General features: G+C 39.9%; 1 long non-coding RNA gene across 1 annotated transcript; it reads left to right on the top strand.

Annotated features, from left to right (window-relative positions):
• The first annotated feature begins 1,947 nt into the window (after positions 1-1,947).
• On the top strand, positions 1,948-19,854 carry LOC123386500. The gene is made up of 2 exons (XR_006600445.1): positions 1,948-2,047; positions 19,585-19,854. It is a non-coding gene; the product is annotated as an uncharacterized LOC123386500 (long non-coding RNA).
• The last annotated feature ends 462 nt before the right edge of the window (positions 19,855-20,316 follow it).

Genomic DNA, 20,316 nt, shown 5'->3' with positions numbered 1-20,316 from the left:
ACACACACACACACACACACACACACACATGCCCCTTAAGCTTCTGGCTCGATGCTTGTTAGAGATGAGGCACAACATTATGATCTGAGCTTTCTAGCAACCACAGCAAAAAGAGAAACATGATCAGTGACACGATTCACAGAGACCAAGAGATTTATAAAAAGAAGAAAAAAAGAAAGTCTCTCAGAAAAAGTGTGACCACTTTGAATAATAAAAGTAAATGGAATTTTTCCCAGTGAGTGTGCATAAAAAAGGCATCGCCTGATAAACATCTTCAACCATATCTTAGCAGCCAGTAGAGGCACAAGATTCATCACTCCATTTCTTACCATGTCCTTCAATGAAGGATAAAAGAAGTGATAAAATGCCATGGTCAAATCCAGTAAAATCAGTTCTATGGGGGAATAGCACAACATTTTGCGGTCGAGTTAGTTCTCTGTTGGTCTGGTTGTACCTAATAACAAATGAGAGAGCATCTAGAGGTATTATTAAATTGTGACTTGCTTAACAAGTCCCTCCTCAACCAGTAGTAGATACTTGATATATTTTGGTTAACTGATTCACTGGTACTTACGTGTATAGTTTTGAGGGTGGAAAAAGGAAAGTAAGAGAAGGAGGCCCAGATGTTGTGCTACTGCCCTGTGACCTACCAAATTTTATCAGGCTGCTTGTGGTAACCGGGGTGTTGGACCATCTCATGTGCCTTACTATATTTTCTCCCTTGTATTTTCCTGGGGTGATGTAATGAAGAACACTGACTAGAGAATGAGAAAGGAAGAATAACAGAGTACAACTGTAAAAAGTCGTTATGATTTGCTTTCAAGACCAGTAATTACCACTCTGACTTAACACTTAAATCACTTTTAGGGTTTTATTTGAACTACAACTGGATGCTTGTTATTTGACACGAAATGCTTTTGAGAAAGACCTAACATCTTCCCACAATTGAATTCCTTTCCAAGCATTCCTTAGAGGAGGAGGAAAGGGATAGTCAGAAGGGTAATATAATGCTTGTAGTTAAAACCTTGAAAAGGACCCATTGTAAGGGAGAGAAGCAGAAGGGGACAAATTCATAAACATGCAAAATAACTTCTGGTTGGCCCTGTAAAAGCAAATTCAGAGAGTTCTCTTTAAACTGCAATTGGCCATTTATAAAATAAATAGGTTACAGACCCATGAGAGTAGGGGGAGCACCTGGGTGGCTCAGTCTGTTAAGCATCTGGCTCTTGACTTTGGCTCAGGTCATGATCTCATGGGTTGTGAATTCGAGCCCCACACTGAGCTCTGTATTGACAGTGCAGAATCTGCTTGGGATTCTCTCTCTTCCTCTCTCTCTCTGAAATAATAAACTCTCTTTCAAAATAAATAAACTTAAAAAAAAAAGGTTACAGACCATACCAGGAAATTGAGACTCTTTTGACAAATAGGCCTGATTTGAGAGTAGTTGACTGGGGCAGTGAGGATGGAAGGAACACAGAAACACAAGAGAGCTCTGGGCCCAGAGACCCGTGAGACTGACTTACTAACTGTGGTCAGTAAATAATGCCAGTTTGATAGTAAGCATTTAAAGGAAACTAGAGGAAAACTGATCTTTGGTGGGCCATAGAGGTTTCCATCATACGGGAATACGCTATTCCGACAGTAGTTTGGTTAAGTCTCTGCATATGGGGTATGGCAGGAGGGGATATCTGGAATTAAATGCATTTAATATATGAGTTGCACACTGTGTGTAGTAATAGTCATCTAGATTCCCCTAGAGTCAGGCAAACTAGCTGTGAATCTGACAACAAGATGGATAAATTATTATCCTGACAACTCAAAATCTGGCAAGAGCTGGAGAACTATTCCAGCAGTAATGACAGAAACAGGTCAGGCTTGGACTGAGCCAGAGCTAAGTAACAAATATTTCAGAATTTTATGCAAAATATCATTCAACCCTTCTTCTTTCAGGTCAGTGAAGCTGAGAAACAATAAGAAACAGTATTTATATGACTGTGGAGGAACTTAGGAAAGCCACGAGGATGCCTGGAATTGGGAGGATCAATGGGTAAAGATGGATTTATGTTGTATTCTTTTAAGTGGTGCTATAATCTCAGACCTCAGGTTCTGCCTTCAGAGTGACATAAACCTAATAACCTTCCCCAGCCTTGGAAACATTTCTTATTCTCCAATATCCAAGGTGATTTCTTCTGCTTCAATCTCTTGAACCACTGTGAACCATTCCTAAGACCATACAAATACTGCCTTGCTTTATAGGTACGGCAGACACCCTCAATTGCTTACTCAATAGTCATTTTGCCCTTTCTCTTTTTTATCTTTTTTTAATGTTTATTTTTGAAAGAGAGAGACAGACAGAGTGTGAGCAGAGAAGGGGCAGAGAGAGAGGGAGACACAGAATCCAAAGCAGGTTCCAGGATCTGAGCTGTCAGCACAGAGCCTGAAGGTTGGGGGGGGGGGGGTGGCTCAAACTCATGGACCAGGAGATCATGACCTGAGCCAAAGTCAGACACTTACCTGACTGAGCCATCCAGGTGCCCCATCGTTCTTTCTCCATGTAAACAAAACCCCAAATTTGTTTGACTAGGCATCCTCTTCTACTTGGCTTTGTACCTTACTGGACAAATCATGGCAATCCTATTTCTCTCACCAGTCCTTGCTTAGGAATAAGCAGAGAGATCATTCTGTGATGACTAAGATGTGAGGAGGAATCTATTGGAGGGATTCTAGGAAAGGTTTCTCAGCTTAAAAAAAAGGACACATGGGCAAAATCATCATGCTGCTGCTGAACGCTGACATAGCTACATGTGCTTGGAACTGGGATAAGAGTTATGCAACCATATAGGGTACTAGTCAAGGAAAAGTCAACTAACAACAGCAGAGTGGAAAGATACAAAGAACTAACATCCTTGATGTCATGAAGGCAACCGAATCAGCCAACCTGGAGCTCCCCATTTGAGGACTTACAAATGTTCTCACTGCTTACACATTTTGACTTGAATTTTCTAGTTTTCTATTACTTACAGCTGAAAGTACAATAATTGGTAAAGCATGTATGTGTGTATTTATACTCTGTGGGTTAGATTTCATAGTAAACACCTTTATTTTTACCCACAATGCCTGACATATACCAGTGTCAATGAATGCCGGTTTCTTGAAGAGGTAACTACATGGATGGATACATATGCCAGTCTTAATACTAGCTATATTCCCTAGCTTAGTAAATCGCAGGTACATAAGCCAGAAATCTATTCTATATGCGTCCCTATTCCCCTCTCTCCATAGCCAATTCATCTTTAAGTTCTGTTAATTTTGCCTTCTAGATTCATCTCAAATCCATTTAATTCTTTTCATTTCTACCACCATTCTATTTCAAGCTACTATCATGTCTTAACTGGACTAGTGCAGTAGCTTTCCAACTAGCTTCCTGAAATTTCATAAATCTATTCTCCACACTGCAGCCAAAGGGAATCTTTCAAAATGCTAAATTCCCTACTTCCCCCAACTCCATCCTTGATTAAAGTTACCCCTTAACAAAATTCCAAAATACATAAAATTCCACAGGCCCACATGGTCTGATGCCATCTATCTTTCAATGTTACCTCTTGCCCTTGATATTCTAGCCAGACAAGCCTCCTATTGATTCCCCGATGTACCCTGCTTTGCACATGGTATTCTATCTGCCTGGCAGGGTCTCCCCACTTGCACTCCTACACAGTCACATATGCCGTGTGTTCCATCTACCATTTTTCAGGTCAGTCTTGTCTTTCTTCTACTCTCTGAGTAGATGACTCTCTGTTGTGCACTTTGCTAACACCACATACCTTTCAGTCATACTCAAGATGACTGTACAACCTGAGACACTTCTGATACTGAATGGGGGTACTATTAATAAGTACACTGAGACAACAGGAATGGAGAGAGATTTTCCTGGACTAATATACCATTTGGCCACCCAAGTCTTTATACTTATTTTTTTGTTTTTAGTGTTTTCATTTAAAGTCTGCATGTCCCAGATCTCTACATGGGCAGAGACCATGACCTTCTGTTCCCACTATCACATTCTCCATGCCTAGCACAGTCCAGATTCAACCAAGGACACTCAATAAATACTTATTGGAAGAACACTGGAAAGAATGAGTATAACTTGGTTCACATTTTCCTTTTCTATTATTTTTTTATATTCTTCTTAGACCAGTGTTGATATAACATTATGTTTTATTCTTGTGTGTTTGAAAATATCTCACCATTTTGCACAGCACTGCTTTATTTATGGCTCATTCATTTGGCCAAAAGGTATCTCCTGAAAATCTACTATATGCCAGGTATGAACTAGATGCGAGGAATACCATAGCAAATAAGACACAGTTCCTTCCCTCAAAGAACCCACAGTACCATTAGGGAGACACTTGAAGTTCCCTGGGTTTCTAGATCAATTTTTTACCATGTTAATGCCTAGGCTCTCAGAGCCTGACCTGAGCATGAAAGAGACAATCTGATTTTTTTCATTTCCTTCTCAGTTGTGTCATTTCTTTCATGTCAGTTCCAAGGTCAGTACTTTCATGATTTCCATTTCTTACTAACACCTATCTACAAGAAACATTTAGCTACTTTGCAACAGTTTCAGATTCTGGAAATATATTAAAAATCATATTCATGCATATCAAATTCCAAAAACTAAATGAAAATTTCAAGGTGCCTGAAATTAAGGGCTAGAAGCTCAAGATATGATCCTGAAGCTTCCTCGTAGATGGTTATCAAATGCTAGTTTAGGTTTTAATACACAGTCAAGCCAGGATATGAGGTTATGGGTTCAATGAGACACTGAATGGGAGCTAATACCCCTTCATGAAGAAGCTGAGATACTCAAAGGGATGTAGACTCTGTAATGAGGGGCCTAGAAAAAAGTTTTCCCCACCTGAACAGAGAAAAGATAAAGTTTACTGTTCTGGGCTATGGAAAAGGAAAAAAAAATCATTCCCAGAAAAATAAAATTTCAGGCCTCTGCCTCATGTTGTATCAAAGTTAGAATGCACACTTCTATAATGGTTTGGGAATTGTCAAGATTAGAAATTTACATAAAAATTAGTCCTGGGACAGTGATATCTCTAGAGTACCTGGCAGAAGTGAACAGAAAATCTCTGTGGAATGTCATTTCTACAGTTTAGGCCACAGAGGGTTTTCAGAGGAAAGTTTCCACTGAAGGTGAGTTTATGGTTCAAGATACAGGTACAAAAACAGAATAGGTACTCAGAAACCTACAATAATAGAAGTATTATCTGAAAAAAGATGATGTCTTGGGTAGAATCTCCTAGAAACAGATTTTTAGATAGAGATTTGCATGCAGAAGGTTTACTGGAGAATAATCTAAGAAACACATTTCAGGAAGTGAAAGGATTAGGCAGAAGGAGATACAGTGATATAGTTGCAACAGAGCAGCCAGCTGAACTCACGAGGATTTTTGGAGTTAGGATGATCTTCAAGAATATCCCAAACTGAGAGAACAAAACTGGGCCTTTATATTTCAACATCAATCAGCCATTGGACACAAGTTGCCCCTGAGAAAAGGTCATAAACCTGGGAAAGATGGCTCCCTTTGGCCAAAGATGATTCCCAGAGGGACTCAGGAGTGAGCCAGCAGCAGCCAATGCACCATGCACCAAATGAATGTCTCATTCCTGAAATGAGATGGGAGGTGGGGATTCTGAGCAGCACACAACAGCACCCACTCTACTCCACTTGAGCTGCTAAGATCCATTTCCACTTGCATTTTGTGGTAAGTGTGTCTCATCTGGGAAGAGCATCCTCAAGATCCTAGTTGGTCTCAATTTCTAAGGAATCATACAAGGGAAATAAATGCCAGTCCTTGCTGGTGCAACTAGTTTTAAAAGTACAACCAGTTTTCATTATCTCCTTTCTTTACTACCTATTCTAAAGTCTCCTCACCCTTGGCTAGTATCTCTTATGCTCTTTGTAACTTAACTGGTGGAAGCTATGAAGGCCCAAATTTCTAATCAGCATGTCCTTTTGAGGTTGTGTCTATTGCACTTCTCCATGAAGCACCCCAGTTTGGCAGCACAGTATCAAGACATGTCCCAATTGCTCAATGAATATGAAACATATTCTTCTTCTTTTTTATTAGATAATAGCAGTTGTATCCTGATCAATGTGAATTACTCTTGCAAGGTTGGTGTGTCCTTTCTTTGACTACTGGTCTCTTGGCATGAGGAACTCTAAGTGACCCAGTGGCAGCCTAGTTTGAATCCTAGTTTAACATTTAAATAGGACAACTACTGTGTTCCCTGGTGGAAGCAGTCACCTTCTAGGAATCAGGACATCTACCATAGAACCTAAAGTTGTAAACATAAGAAAAATACATTCCAAAAGTGAGTCATTGTGAGTGATAGTAAGATAAAGGGACATAAAATAGAAAGAGTAATTAAGAAACATGGTGGATAGAATGTGAAGCTCCAGTGTTTATATAATATGAATAAATATAATGTGAGTTCTTTGTAAAAAAAAAAAAGTGTAGAATGGAAAACAAGCAAAGTAAAAGTATGACTGGTTGAAAGCAGAAAATAATACGGTGGAAATAAAACCAAATGTCTATAATCACAATAAATATAAATGGATTGAACATAATGTCTAAAAGACAGAGATTCTCAGAATGAAATTAAAATTCAGTTGTATAAAAGACCTAAACATAATGGCACAGAAAGACAAAAAGGTAAGGGATGAGAAAAGATTTATGAAACAAATTCTTATTTTAAAAATACCATTGTGGCTATATTATATCAAACAAATTAATCTTTAAGGACAAACACACTTTTATGGATAAAGAGGGTCATTATTTTAAAAATCACCAGGAATATAGATGGTTCTGAATCTATATACATGCACTTAACAGTATAGATTCCAAGTAGATAAAGAAATTCAGGGGTTGGTGGCAGTCTACCAAAAATGCTACATCTCCTAGGAGTTTTGCATTTTCACAAGGCTTAGTACCTCAAAAGAAAAAGTCAAATTTAAGAGAGTGCTTTTTGAACCAATTTAACCCTAACTATTCAGAAGCAAGTTTAATTTATAAATGCTCTGAAGCCGATTGGCTCAGTTGGTTAGAGCATGGTGCTGATAAAGGCTCTGAAAAGTGATTAAACAGGTCCTTTTAATCTCTTTACGTTTGTTTGCCAAGTATAGCTGTGTTTGTGAGGTTGAACTCTTGCTTAAAATTCTAGGAAGTAAAGTTGAGTAAATGAATTGTGGGATTGAGCTGAACTTTCATTTTAAAAAAATCTAAAGCCTGAGCCAATTGTCAAAGATGCATGCATCAAGGTAGATTTTCCAGGTGAGTTTACTATGAAAGTGAAACAATTTTTGAGATATATATATATAATATATATATATATATATATATTATATATATATTATATATATGAGCACACACACACATATTCACTGTTTTGTCTTTTTGTTTTGTTTGCTTGGCTGAGAAATTTTTCTTTCCTTTAATTAAAATAAATCTCAGTGGTATGGCTTATATAATCATAGTCTCAATCAAAAAGTTCCTCCACGTGGACTAAAATTCTAAGAGAACCACCTACCTCTAATTTCCAATATCTATTTACAAAGTCACACAGTATCTTCTCTCTTACATGCAGGTTCTTCCCCTTTCTTATGTCTCCATGATTTTTTCAACCATCCTTGCTTGACCTTTCTGAAACGAAAGTGAAAAGGAATAAATGAATCAGGGCTTAAATCCGGCAAGATTTTGTAACTGGTAATACTGTGACAGAAACAGGAGGTGGAGAGGGAGGAGAGGGAGGGAGGAGGGAGGGGAAAGAGAATATGGGCATAGATGCTTTTGCAGGGCATGTAGATCTTGGGAAGGGAGGTGATAGATATATTCTTGATGGTCTCACCAAAGGGGAGATTTGGCTGCTAAATTTGACCTTCCTCCCAAGTAATTGATGAGACGTAACATTATCATCAGAATAATGGTAATGAGCTATAGATGCAGACTCTCTGCCTGTGGAGATTACAGACAAAATAGACTTTAAGACAAAACACATTATTCAGGCTAAGAAGACTCATTTCCTAACTTCCTATTAGGAAAGCTTTGGTGGGGTTATTTGATTGTGGTGAGCTCAGTTCTTCTACATCCGAAGAGCAGGAAAATTCAATGGGAACATAAAATGTTCTGATCTAGACTTGGTGGCCGTGTCTGAGCCTCAAGTCTCCTTGCCCCTGTCATCTTAATAGGGAAATCTCGCTAATGCCTCAAAATCGGATTGAAAGTTCGTTAGGCTCTTTCTTAGTTAGACTTTGGTAGTCCTTCTCTGACTCTTGAGAAGGCCAAATATCTTCCTAGTTGTGGTTTTAGAATAAATTAACTTATTCATTTCTGCTTTCTTTGTATTCTTTCTTGAGAATTTTCCTGTGAAGAAGATTTTTGTGTTTCTATTTGCAGTAATTTTACTAGACGTTTTACGGTTAAGGCATCTCATTTCTGATCTGTAGTTTGCCTTGTTAAATGGGATTTCAGTTATGCATCTTGAAAAGCTCTGCCTCTGGAATTGTGCTTTATCCTTGTGAATGTTCTCACTGACTTTGGAAGCAATTCCTCAATGTTGTTGGATTTTTTTCTCTGGCAGCAGCCTTTCTACTGGTGTCTACCTTTTATTGATTTATGGTAATAGATGATCAGCCCCTTCTCTTCTGTCACTTACAGGTTGACCTCCTTAGTTGAGGTTTTTCTAAAACTGGCACACAAGGTATAAGAACAGATAACCTTGTAAATTCAAAGGCTGGTTCCACTGAGTGAAAATCCTGTAATTCCAAAGGGCTGGAACTTGATGCTAATGAAAATTTAAACATACACTTTGTTTGGCTCTTGATGTCTCACACTGAGAACTGTTACCACAAATCTCAGCTTATAAACTTGGTTTGTGATACCTCTCTTTTAGACCAGTAGGCTTTAGATTCTGGTGTACATAAGAATGATGCATCATGCTAATTAGAAATACAGACTTCCAAGCCCTACCCCTAGACATTAATTCAATAGATCTGGGGGCAGAGTCCTAAGATCTATATTTTAATAAGCTGCATGGGTGATTCAATGCAGATCAGACTTCAGTCTTCATGACACAAGGTGAGAAAGAGAAAAGTATTCCCTGATTCCCATATGGATGTTGCTAGAAGCTGTCCTGGCACTGATTGCTAGGCCCTGGTGTTCTCCTAGTGAACAAAAATAATTTCACAGAAAATCAACATCAGACAAGGCCATTCTGTGACCAAGGTGTATCAAGACTAAAACAAGATCACTCTGTCATCATATCTAACACAGACAAAACCAAGAATAATGCTCAAACTACAAAATACCAAAGATCCCCCGCCCCCACCACTCCTAGTTAATATGAGTGCCTGATGCTACTTTACCAATTATAGCTTTATCCTTAGTATATTCTGGCCTCCTTACAGTTAAAATTTATTGAGTACACAATCATAGAATTACTCCTGCTTCGTCATAGCATCCAAGCCAGAGCAAATCCCTGCTTCCTTAAATCCTCCCACAAATCACCCAAGACAACCCAACATCCTGTCAGTCCTTTCCAGCACCTCCTTGCCGAGATGCCACCATAGGTCCCATAATGTGCTTTCTCCTTCACTGAAACAAGTACTAAAATCAACTTGTTCTACTACATGCGTGTTCCTGGTGGCCCTTGGCTGGAGGCTATTGACAAGGGTCCTAGCTAGACCAATGCTTTCCATTCTTTCTGTGTGCCCATGGAGTCCTGACTACTTATGGCTACTAAGCCACTCAAGGACCTTCCTGACAGCATTCCTGGGCATTTGTGTTCTCTGCTGTGGAAACATATGGGTATTTTCTGTGTCAGTCACGACACACACAGTATGGTGCACACAAAGTGGATGACTGAGGAAAGTTCAATGAACTTACATTGGCATTGTCAAAAACAGAAGATGAAGTACCTGGGCTACCAACAATGGGCAGCCATTACCAACCTAGTCCTGAAAGAGCAAGAGCAAGAAGTACCAGAGACCAAAACAATCATAGAAGGGCCCATCCAACAGGAACAATGGCCTTCAGAAGAAGAAGGCAGCCACTGCTGGCCAAGGGCCAGCAGGGCAGGAGGTGAGGAGACATCACCCTGATTTTGCTCTTCCTCCTCCCCTCGATCTTCTGCCCACTGTATCTGTAGATAACAATGGAAGCCAAAGGCAAGAAAGCCCATGATACAGTCCATTTGATCAGCCTCCAGAGACCACCACAGGACATAACTGGAGGGGCAAGTGGAGACCAGGCAGCAGACTGAACAAAGAGTCCATTCTCTTTATTCGCCAACCTATACAGGTTATAGATGTGTGATGGTATCAAATATGGTGTAAACCAACAAACCTGAGTACAAAAAACAGAGTTCTTAATCCTATGAAAACTAAATCAAATGCTTTGAAAAGACTGAATGACAACAACAAAAAGAAACAAGTGACTATGCTGATTATGTGCCAGGTACTGTTCCAAGTATTCCATAGGTACTGTATTAGTTCCCTATTGCTGCTGTAACAAATGGTTACAAATTTAGTGGCTTAAAAGAACACAGATGTATTCTCTCACTGTTGTGGAATAAGAACAGTAATTCTAAAATGGGTCTTAATGGACTAAAATCCAGGTGTCAGCAGGGCTGCATTCCTCCTGGAGGCTCTAGGGGAGAATCCTTTCTTTGTTTTTTTCTAGCTTCTGGAGGCTGCCCACATTTCTTGGCTCATTCCTCCTTCCATGAGTCATATCACTACAACCTCTGCTTCAATAGACACATCTCCTTCTGTGATTGTGACTCTCCTGCTTCCTTCTTTCCCTTATAAGGTTCCACCTGCATAATTCCTTATGATCTCCCATCTCAAACTACTAACTTAATCAGATCTGCAAAATCTCATTTTCAGGTAAGGTGACATACTCACAAGTTCAGGAATTAGGACATTCATTGCTTACAAACAAGGACATTCTGCTATATAACCGCAAGGTAACCATCAAAATCAGAAAATTCACATTGGTACGTTACCACCACCAAATCCTCAGATCCCATTCAAGTTTTGACAGTTGTTCCAATAATGTCCTTTATAGTAGAAGAATCCAGTTTTAAACCATACATTGCAATTAACTGCCATATCTCTTCAGTCGTCTTTAATCTGGAATAAGTCTGTAATATTTTCTTGACTTTCATGACCTTGACAATTTTGAAGATTACAGCCCAGTTCTTTTGTAGAATGTTCCTCATTATGAATTTATCCAATGTTTCCTCATTCTTTTATTCAGGAGTATCATACAAGTGACAAAGTGATGCTGTGTTCCTTTGGATGCATTTTATCAGATATTGCGATTTTTAATTGTCCCACTACTGATGGCATTCACTTGAATCACTTGATTAAGGGGGAATCTGAAAGACTTTTACACTGTAAGGCTGCTCTTTTTGTCCTTTGTAGTTAAGTATTTTATAAGGAGATACTTTGAAACTAGGTAAATACCCTGGCCCTCATCCAACTTTCAATCCATTCATTCCTTCTTTGTCTCCATAAGGACGCATAGTTTTATTCATGGGTTATGATCTATTAATATAGTTACTTCAATGCCATCAATTCTGCCAATGACATCTCCCTCAAACTGGCTTGATATATCCCCATCAGTCTTTGAGCACTTCCTTGCTTTTGAAGCACATGATGTTTCGAACTCCTCTTGTACTTTCCCTGACCCAACCCAGGAATCGGCCATTTCTCCAAGGAGTCCTAAAGTCCTTTCAGTGAGGCATGGCATTAGAAACCAAGATCCTGGCACTGGTAGTATACTTACCACTTTTGTTTCCCATAGTGGACAGAGCTAAGGAACATATGTTACACCTATATTTCTATATCTAATATATTGAAAACCACCAGCCACACTGATATTTCCACTTCCAAACCAACCCCACAAGTTCTTTCTAGTTTTCTACCTTTCTATATTGGATTAAGGGGTGAAGCATTATTTGGCCTACATATATTAAGTCACTTAATCCTCATAACAATCTTGTGATTTAGAAAATATAATTGCCAGCCTGATCATCCAAACACTGTGTATTTCACAGTGTTTGAAATACTGTGTATTTCAAATGGTTCAAGAAAAAAGTTCTATATACTGCACTTGCAACTTTCCTGTAAGTCTGTAATTGTTTCAGATTTTTAAAAAGTTAATTCTAAAAAAAAAAAAACAAAAACAAAAAACACAAACCTCTATAAATCAATAGACTATGAGATACAATAGCGTTCATAGTATTCCCAGCCATCTCAGTGAGATGAAAGCATTAATACATTTTCCAAATTGGGGGAGGAGAAGAGAGAAAGAGAGAAAGGACAGGACAGGATTTTAATCTAAGAAGGGTGGGAGGTGGGAAAGGAGACCCACACTGACTTATCTTAACAACCTAGGCTGGTGGGTCAGAGTTGTAATCTTCAGCGTGTCATTTCATTCATCATTTACATATGGCCATTTGACAGCCATCCAGGCCTGAGGTCCACTCAAGAGCTGGAGGACCTGATTAGCTAATCAGCCATCTTGGCTGGGACACAACCTATCAATGTGACAGGGCATATTAGCCTAAAAGTGACCACTGGATACATTTCTTAAGGCTTATTCAGCCCCCTCAGTGTGAGAAAAACAGACACATGTGACAAGTCACTGGAATCTCTTCTCTGGTCCAAGTCTCTTACTTAATAGAGAAACCCAAACACAAAGTGGTTAAGGATTCTGACAAGGTTTCACAACTATGGGGTGGCAGAACTCAGAAAACTCTTGGGTTCCCATCCACATCATTGACGGCCTGCCAAAATTGCCTTGTGTGCTCACTGACTTTGTTGTATGTAGCAACAGACGTTACCAAGTGGCGATGGAAGTTATTCCAGGTGATTAGGGCTGGGAGTTTGACAAAACTAAAGTTTGTCAAAATGGGAAAGCCCTAAAAAATGTTATGTAGATACTTAAAACATTTTATTTGACAGTTTTTCTTTGCAACTTGATCTCCCAATTAGAGTTCCACGTGTTTTTATTGCATATACCTAAGTCAGAATCCATCATCTCTGATTTCCACTTTGTGTTTTCTTTAAGGAAGGAGATAGAATGTAAAGACATTTGAGTGCAGAACTATTCTAGATGTTAATTTTTTCCCTTTTGGAGTTGTCTCAACCACATATAATTCAATAGCAATTTTATTAGATGTGTGACTTGGGCAAGTTCCTGAACCTCTTTGTGCCTCAGTTGACTTTCCTGAAAAAGAAGACACTCCAGCATCATTTTGCATTTTCTAGGCCCTAACTCTGGAATTGGCCATTTCTCCAAGGAGTCCTGTTGCCTTTTAGTGGAGAATGGTATTAGAAACGATGATCTGGGGGGGGGGGGAAAGAAACGATTATCTGGGCAGTAAGTGTGCTCATCACTATTGGATTGTTGCTGTTGCCAGGTGATCACAGCAGACAGAGCTAATGACTATATATATATATTTCTGTATCTCTTTATATATACTGAAAACCATGCATCACACTGATAGGTCCAGTTCCAAACCAAGACCACAAAGTTTGTTCTCATTTTCTCCCTTTCCATGTTTATAACTCTCTTCTCCAACAAAGAATAATTTGGCTCTCATTATCCTTAATATACTTATACTTATCTGATCAATACTCCCGTATATAACCAAGCAGAATTTCTTTCCATTACCTTCCTCTCCTCAGGTGGACTCTGTCACATACCTAGTCCACTCTCTGCACAGACAGCCTGCAACCCTAATACTGGGCCAGTTCCCTGCATGAGCACACGTTACCTTGCTCAGGCTCCGATGCCCTATGCCAAGCTAGTCTTCTACTCTCTACCAGCCTTAGTGCACTCAGGCTCTGCCACCCACTCTGGACTACTGTGGCTTCCCTCCTTCTTTTGGAGTAGATGCCAACTTTGCTCTGTATCGACTGAGTTTAGGACTGAATTATTCAGGGGGCGCCTGCATGGCTCAGTTGGGTAAGCACCCAACCTTGATTTCCGCTCAGGTCATGATCTCACAGTTCATGAGATCTAGCCCCTCATCAGGCTCTGTGCTGACAGTGCAGAGCCTGCTTGGGATTCTCTCTTTCCCTCTCTCTCTGTCCCTTCCCACCTTGTTCTTGCTCTCTCTCTCTCTCTCTCTTTCAAAATAAGTAAACATTAAAAAAAAAAAGACTGATTTGTTTAGAAATAATAGGGGAAGAGGCAGAGGAAGAGCCCCTTTTTTGTTTTTGTTTTTGTTTTTTTTTTTTTTGTTTTTTTTTTTAATTTTTTTTTCAACATTTATTTATTTTTGGGACAGAGAGAGACAGAGCATGAACGGGGGAGGGGCAGAGAGAGAGGGAGACACAGAATCGGAAACAGGCTCCAGGCTCTGAGCCATCAGCCCAGAGCCCAACGCGGGGCTCGAACTCATGGACCGCGAGATCGTGACCTGGCTGAAGTCGGACGCTCAACCGACTGCGCCACCCAGGCGCCCCCCCCTTTTTTGTTTTTAATACCTTCTGTGACACAGTGAAGACTGTCAATAGGGTAAAGAAACAGAAGACACTGTTTGAATTCAACAAGACAGTTTGGAGCTTCACATCTTGACCTGTAGTGTGTAGGGAAATTTATTCCCAGATTTATTTATCCCCCAAAGTGTGTTGTCACCAAAAGATACTGATTGCTTCTTTGCTGACAGGGCTATTAGCATTCAAATATTTGATTGCTGTTATTATCAAGATCATTTATTGATATTTTTTCCTTTTTCACACTTCATTCTTTCATCAACAGAGAGGCATTACCTGCTCCATGTCATGGCACTTAGTTCCTTACGTATTTCTGATAGACACTTGAAAGCCTGGTATACATTGATGGATACAATTAGCGCAGCCTTAGGAGTCAGACTTGTGTCCAAATCACTCTAATTTACTGATAGTTTGAATTTTATAACAAGTAAAGATACATACATCTTTAAAATAAGGTGTATATATGCACACACACACACACATATACTCATTCACTCATTCACATCTGCCACATGGCAAAGCATTCTCTAAATGCCCATTCCTATCATGCGTACCTTCTTGACAAAGTCTCATGTTTGTGCATGTGTCTGTCTGTCTCTTTGTTCATTGGGTTTCCTTTGAGACCTGAGACCATGAGAAGAACTTCAGACATGTAAAAACTGATCAGTAACAACAGTTCTGAAAACCAGAAGACTGAACTAATGTCTCAGTGAACTTTAAATAAGTGCATCCCCTGTTTTTCTCAGAAGTTTTGGACTCACAATGGTATTATCCCAATGGCATTCTCATCATAGCCAATGTGCTATCCTAGGAGAGGGAAGGGAGAAGCAGCATTCTGTAAATCTGCTTCTTTCTGTGCTCAATTTACCACAAATATATCCTGCCACCTACTCACGTCCTTCCAGGTCCAGGCTCACATGCCTCATTCTCGCTCAACCACTCATTGTTGAGCTGTGTGAATGCCCTGTTCCCTTCATGTTTCAAAGGCCATTCTGAGGGAAAGAGAACTGGAAAACCTGTAAAAAAAAAATTTATTGGTCCAGTCTGCCCCAGTTAGCTGGGAAAAAAATCTCTATTTGTTGCTGTATAAAAATATTCTGTGGTATCTTGCATTACGCTGTTGTCTTTGGTCCACTTCGGTTGAAACCATGCTTTTTCCTCAGCTATTTTATTGTAATTTTATAGTGTAAAATTCTTCCTCTGATTTCACTGAAGTCTTGGGCAGAGTAAAGTATAGTCTCTCTCTCCTGTGATGAGATGGAAATTGTTATCCTTGCCCCCATGACACCAGAGTAAAATGGGAAAGTGCACGCGTGTAATCATCAGAGTACAGCCCATATAAGAGAGGTACAGAATTGTTTCCTTTTTAGAGGGTTTAATTAAAATCATTACTTAAAAATAAGCGTTATGACAACATCATGATTGGGCCATTTTCAAACCGTAAAACACCTATGAGAATTCAGAGTTCCATGAGAAAAGTGTCTCTTCCTAGTTCATACATGTACGTTTGCAGGATTCAAAAGTGTAAAGAAATCTGTTAATCTTCTGGTATTGGCTGCACTGATTATTTTACGGTTGTCTAAAAATGAGAGGCATACCGAAATAATTTAATATTTTGTAATATTTTAGAGGGTCATTATAAGACATTCTCTTTTACTCAGTAAGGATTAAATAACCAAGTCTATGTTTTTTATTGCTGATCTCTACGATTAAAGCAAGTACATATAAACTGAGCTGATTGCAATATAAAGAATTATTCTCTTGGGTGCTACTTGTATTCATTCTCTTTCTACATTTTAAAAACCCATTCATCAATTACTCTGCAGTAGCACCAGGACTTAGCATGCGCATATTATCTTCTATTCCATTGCAGTCTTCCAAAATCACGCGTGTGCATGTGGGTATGTATACACCACCCACACTCACAAACACATATACACACATGCAGGCACTCATAATGGCATCCAAACATATTTACCCGTAATTACATTCTAGGCACTTTATCGAACAGATATTTTTGCATTCATTTGTGGAAGCTGAAAAGAATCCATGCTAATGTTTGGAGTCTTAAAGCAAACTGTAATCTTATAAACAGTGAGGTGAACCTCAGAGGCAGTAGTCTTTTGATATGCAGCATAAGTGAAATGCTGCATAATATAAAATGATGGCGCTATTAATCCTACGGCACTGGTGGTGCCCAGCCCCCCCCCCCTCGCTATTGATACCAACGCCATTGTCTCTGGCTTTAAACTTCATCAGTATGCAAACGGAGTGTCACTATGATGGGTGGTAACTTGGTTGGATGCACTTTCTACATTTCTGGCAAATGAGTATAATTATTTTCAGAGCTGCGGGCAACTCATGCATGTTTTATCCTCCATCTGGACCAGCACGGTACACAATAGTGATAAAAGATGATTTTCCCCCTTGGATGTTCACAGGCCATCATCGACACAGTCCTGATGAAATGGCCATGTATCCCCTAGCAGTTCTATATCTGCCACAGCTTGACAACAAAATTATTTCCCCATAGTACTAAAACACTTCAAATATTCAAGCCCTCTGTGCATATATTTGTGTTTTGAAGCATTCAGCGTTAACATAATGTGGTAATTTATAAACTGACAAATTAACTATGCAGAAATCACAGAGAGGCCTTATGAGGTCTGCAAAGCAGCAGAAAAGAAAGCAGAAGCTTTTTGCGCTCTGTAATAATAATAATCCTATCAACTGTCGCAGATCGCCCGGCCTCCCATTGTTAGAGCTGCTCACTCTACAGCTTGCTTACTGTAGGTGATTCTGCCTGAGACGCCTCGCCTCCAACCTCGCCAGCCAGAAGGCTGGGCTGGGCCTGGATGTGCCATCCTTCCCTGGGTCTGGGGCTCATGGGGAAAGGGCACCAATAAAAAAAAAAAAATTCAAGTTGCCCATTACTGATCACTTGGAGCCAGAAATGGTTGTGTGGGATGGAATTTGGGGAGGGTGAGATTTGCCTTCAAGACAGGAAGGGAATTTAGGGCTGGCAGAATCAATAACAGCAAAAAACCGAGATTATGCACGGGAGAGGGCCGTCAGCCTTCTTTGTTTCGTGCTTATAAAATCATTTTAATGATTAAAATCCATCATCTTGCTAGCCCGCTTAGCAAGCGCTGGCGATCCTCACAAACCTACTATTGATCCTCAGACAGACAGCTGAATGGAGGCAGCATTCATCAAAGGACGCAAAAGAGCGCATTTTCACTTTTATTGTATTAGCTCAATTCTCTTTCAGAGGAATTAAAGACTAATTTTGCTAGACCAAGGGGAAAGTCTGTGGATCTTCTGCTGCCCCCATCTGTTTAACGTGTAGATTCTTAGAAGGCAGAATTAATTTTTTAGAGGCAAGAAAGTATTTACAAATTCTTTGTAAAAACACAGAACATTCCTTCATGATATGCCAAACCAGCCTCTCCTTCCTTCCTTCCCCACTACACCCTGCTTTCCACCCCACCTCCCCCAGTCACTGCACACACACACACACACACACACACACACACACACACACCATCCTTTAAATGGTATGTACCATGCTACGAGGCCTACCAAACATCAGACACTCTTTATCAGCAGTTGTGCCAGGGTCTCCATGGCAACAGTATAATAGATTTGCCCTTATTCAATCCCAGAGGCCACATTGAAGCGCAATGCAAAATTTGCTGGGGCCTGAATTCCTTTCAAGCCATGGCTCATGTGTCAGGAAACAAGTCAATGCACAGACAGCACTGCACATAAAGATGGAAAGGAACCTTTTCTCTCCACTGCTGTTTGCTCACAGTGACATTCAGAAGCTCAGGCCCTTCTAGATCTCATTTCTGTCTTGTTTTCTAGTTATTAATTCACTTCTTTGGGTGGAGAAGAGAGTGGGGGGAGGGGAGCAACATGCTTTGCAATAATAAACCACCAATGAAAGTGCAAAGCAAGCTGCATAAAGACGAAGCTTGCAACCCAGCCTCCAAGGTTATATAGGATTCAATATGGCTGAAGCCCACCACAGCTGCAGACTAAATTCGGGGGCTTGAGGCACCCTGGTGCCGAGCAGGGCTGAACAGCCCAGACAACCTCCTCCACCCACGCTGCAGTGGTATTTTGTGATACTCAAGCAACCTTCCCCAGGGAAGGAGAGGCAGGAGAATGGACACATGCCCTTGTCCCAAAGCCAATCTCGGCAGGCAGGAAGAATTCCCGGGAGCTCACACCTGAAGTACACTGTGGCTAAAACAAGCACAGCTTAAAAGTTAAACAATCATTTGTTTCAGGTTTATTTTAATCATTAGCTTTGGGACTTACAAGATGATTACTTTGTGGGTTAATTATTTTCTGTGCTTGGCTTTCCAAACCTAATTGCTCAACTCCATTATTGTACATAGCGATCCATAGCTGGCTCCCAAAATTACCTGTCCAAATATTTTCCCTTTTGATTATCACAGAGAATTTGCTATTTTTCTCCCTGACTTGGAACTTTGCAGAAGTGACTTGCTAAACCAAGATACTGGTTTGACTTTGAACATGGAACTAGAGATTATCATGGGCTTGTAAAAGAACGCAATGGGTGATAGAATTTGAAAGAAGACTCTTAAGGGGCTTTGCCCAGACGAGACCTGATTAACTTCAGGGCAGTGGTTCTCACACTTTAACGTGCATAAAAAGCACCCGGAATATTGCTGAAACAATTTCTTGAACCCCATTGCCAGACATGACTCAGCAGGTCAGAGGCAGAGCCCAGGAGTGAGCTTTCCTAGAGAAGTCACAGATGATACCAGTGCCTTCCTAGAGAAGTCACAGATGATACCAGTGCTGCTGGTCCAAGGACTGTGCTTCAGAAGCCATAGCTTTTGGCCAATCTCCATGAGTAAAAGTTCCTCAACCTCAGGCTTAAAGTTTATTTTGACTGTTTACTGTAACTTTGACTTCAATTCTCTTCTTGAAGGGCATTACTTGTCATCCTAATATGATTACCCCCTTTTCCAGAGCATCAGACACACAGTTGCACCCAGTACATGGGACACAGCGAGAATGGAAGCCATGGGGAAGAAAAAAGCATCAAGAGATCAGGATCCAGTCTCAGGATTAACACAATGCCTGCCACGCATTAGGGCTTGAACAGTATGTTTTTGAATGAGTGAGTAAATATGATGGAATTTCAAGGCTTCCATACTTCAGGAAAGGGATTTTAGGTCAAGAATCTGGTGCTCTGTGTTTTATTTATGTTGAAATAAAGTCAAATGTCATACATCTGTTTTTAAAAGTGGCATATGAATTTTTGTGGGGGAGATTAAATAGTACTTTAAATTCTTCTAGGAAGCTGGGGCCATAGGATGAATCACTGTAAAAAGCAAAATCCTTTTATAATTAAAAACATTACTCTCTAACTTATCTAGTTGTATAAGTTTGGTTTTTCTTCAAGTGGGAAACACTGTATTTTTACCTTAAGAATCACCAACTTCACTTTTTACTGAACAAAATAAAAGGGTATATTTCTGCCTGGTGTTTTCAACTTGGAATCATTGTTTCTTTCTTTTCATGTCCTGTTCCTGCTGATTTGACTCTAAAATCTGGCTAATTTTAATGAATAATCAGTTTCAGCAACAACAAAACATTGAGCCAATAATATATGACACTGACTTAAGATGGTCCTGCTCAGTTTGACCAGAGTTTGGTTCCCCCTGCTAAGTGAGCTCTGTTCTAGAAAATGACACCTGG

This window comes from Felis catus, chromosome A1 (genome assembly GCF_018350175.1).
Source record: "Felis catus isolate Fca126 chromosome A1, F.catus_Fca126_mat1.0, whole genome shotgun sequence".
In the NCBI taxonomy this organism is placed as follows: domain Eukaryota; kingdom Metazoa; phylum Chordata; class Mammalia; order Carnivora; family Felidae; genus Felis; species Felis catus.
This window is presented reverse-complemented; position numbering and strand designations above follow the sequence as displayed.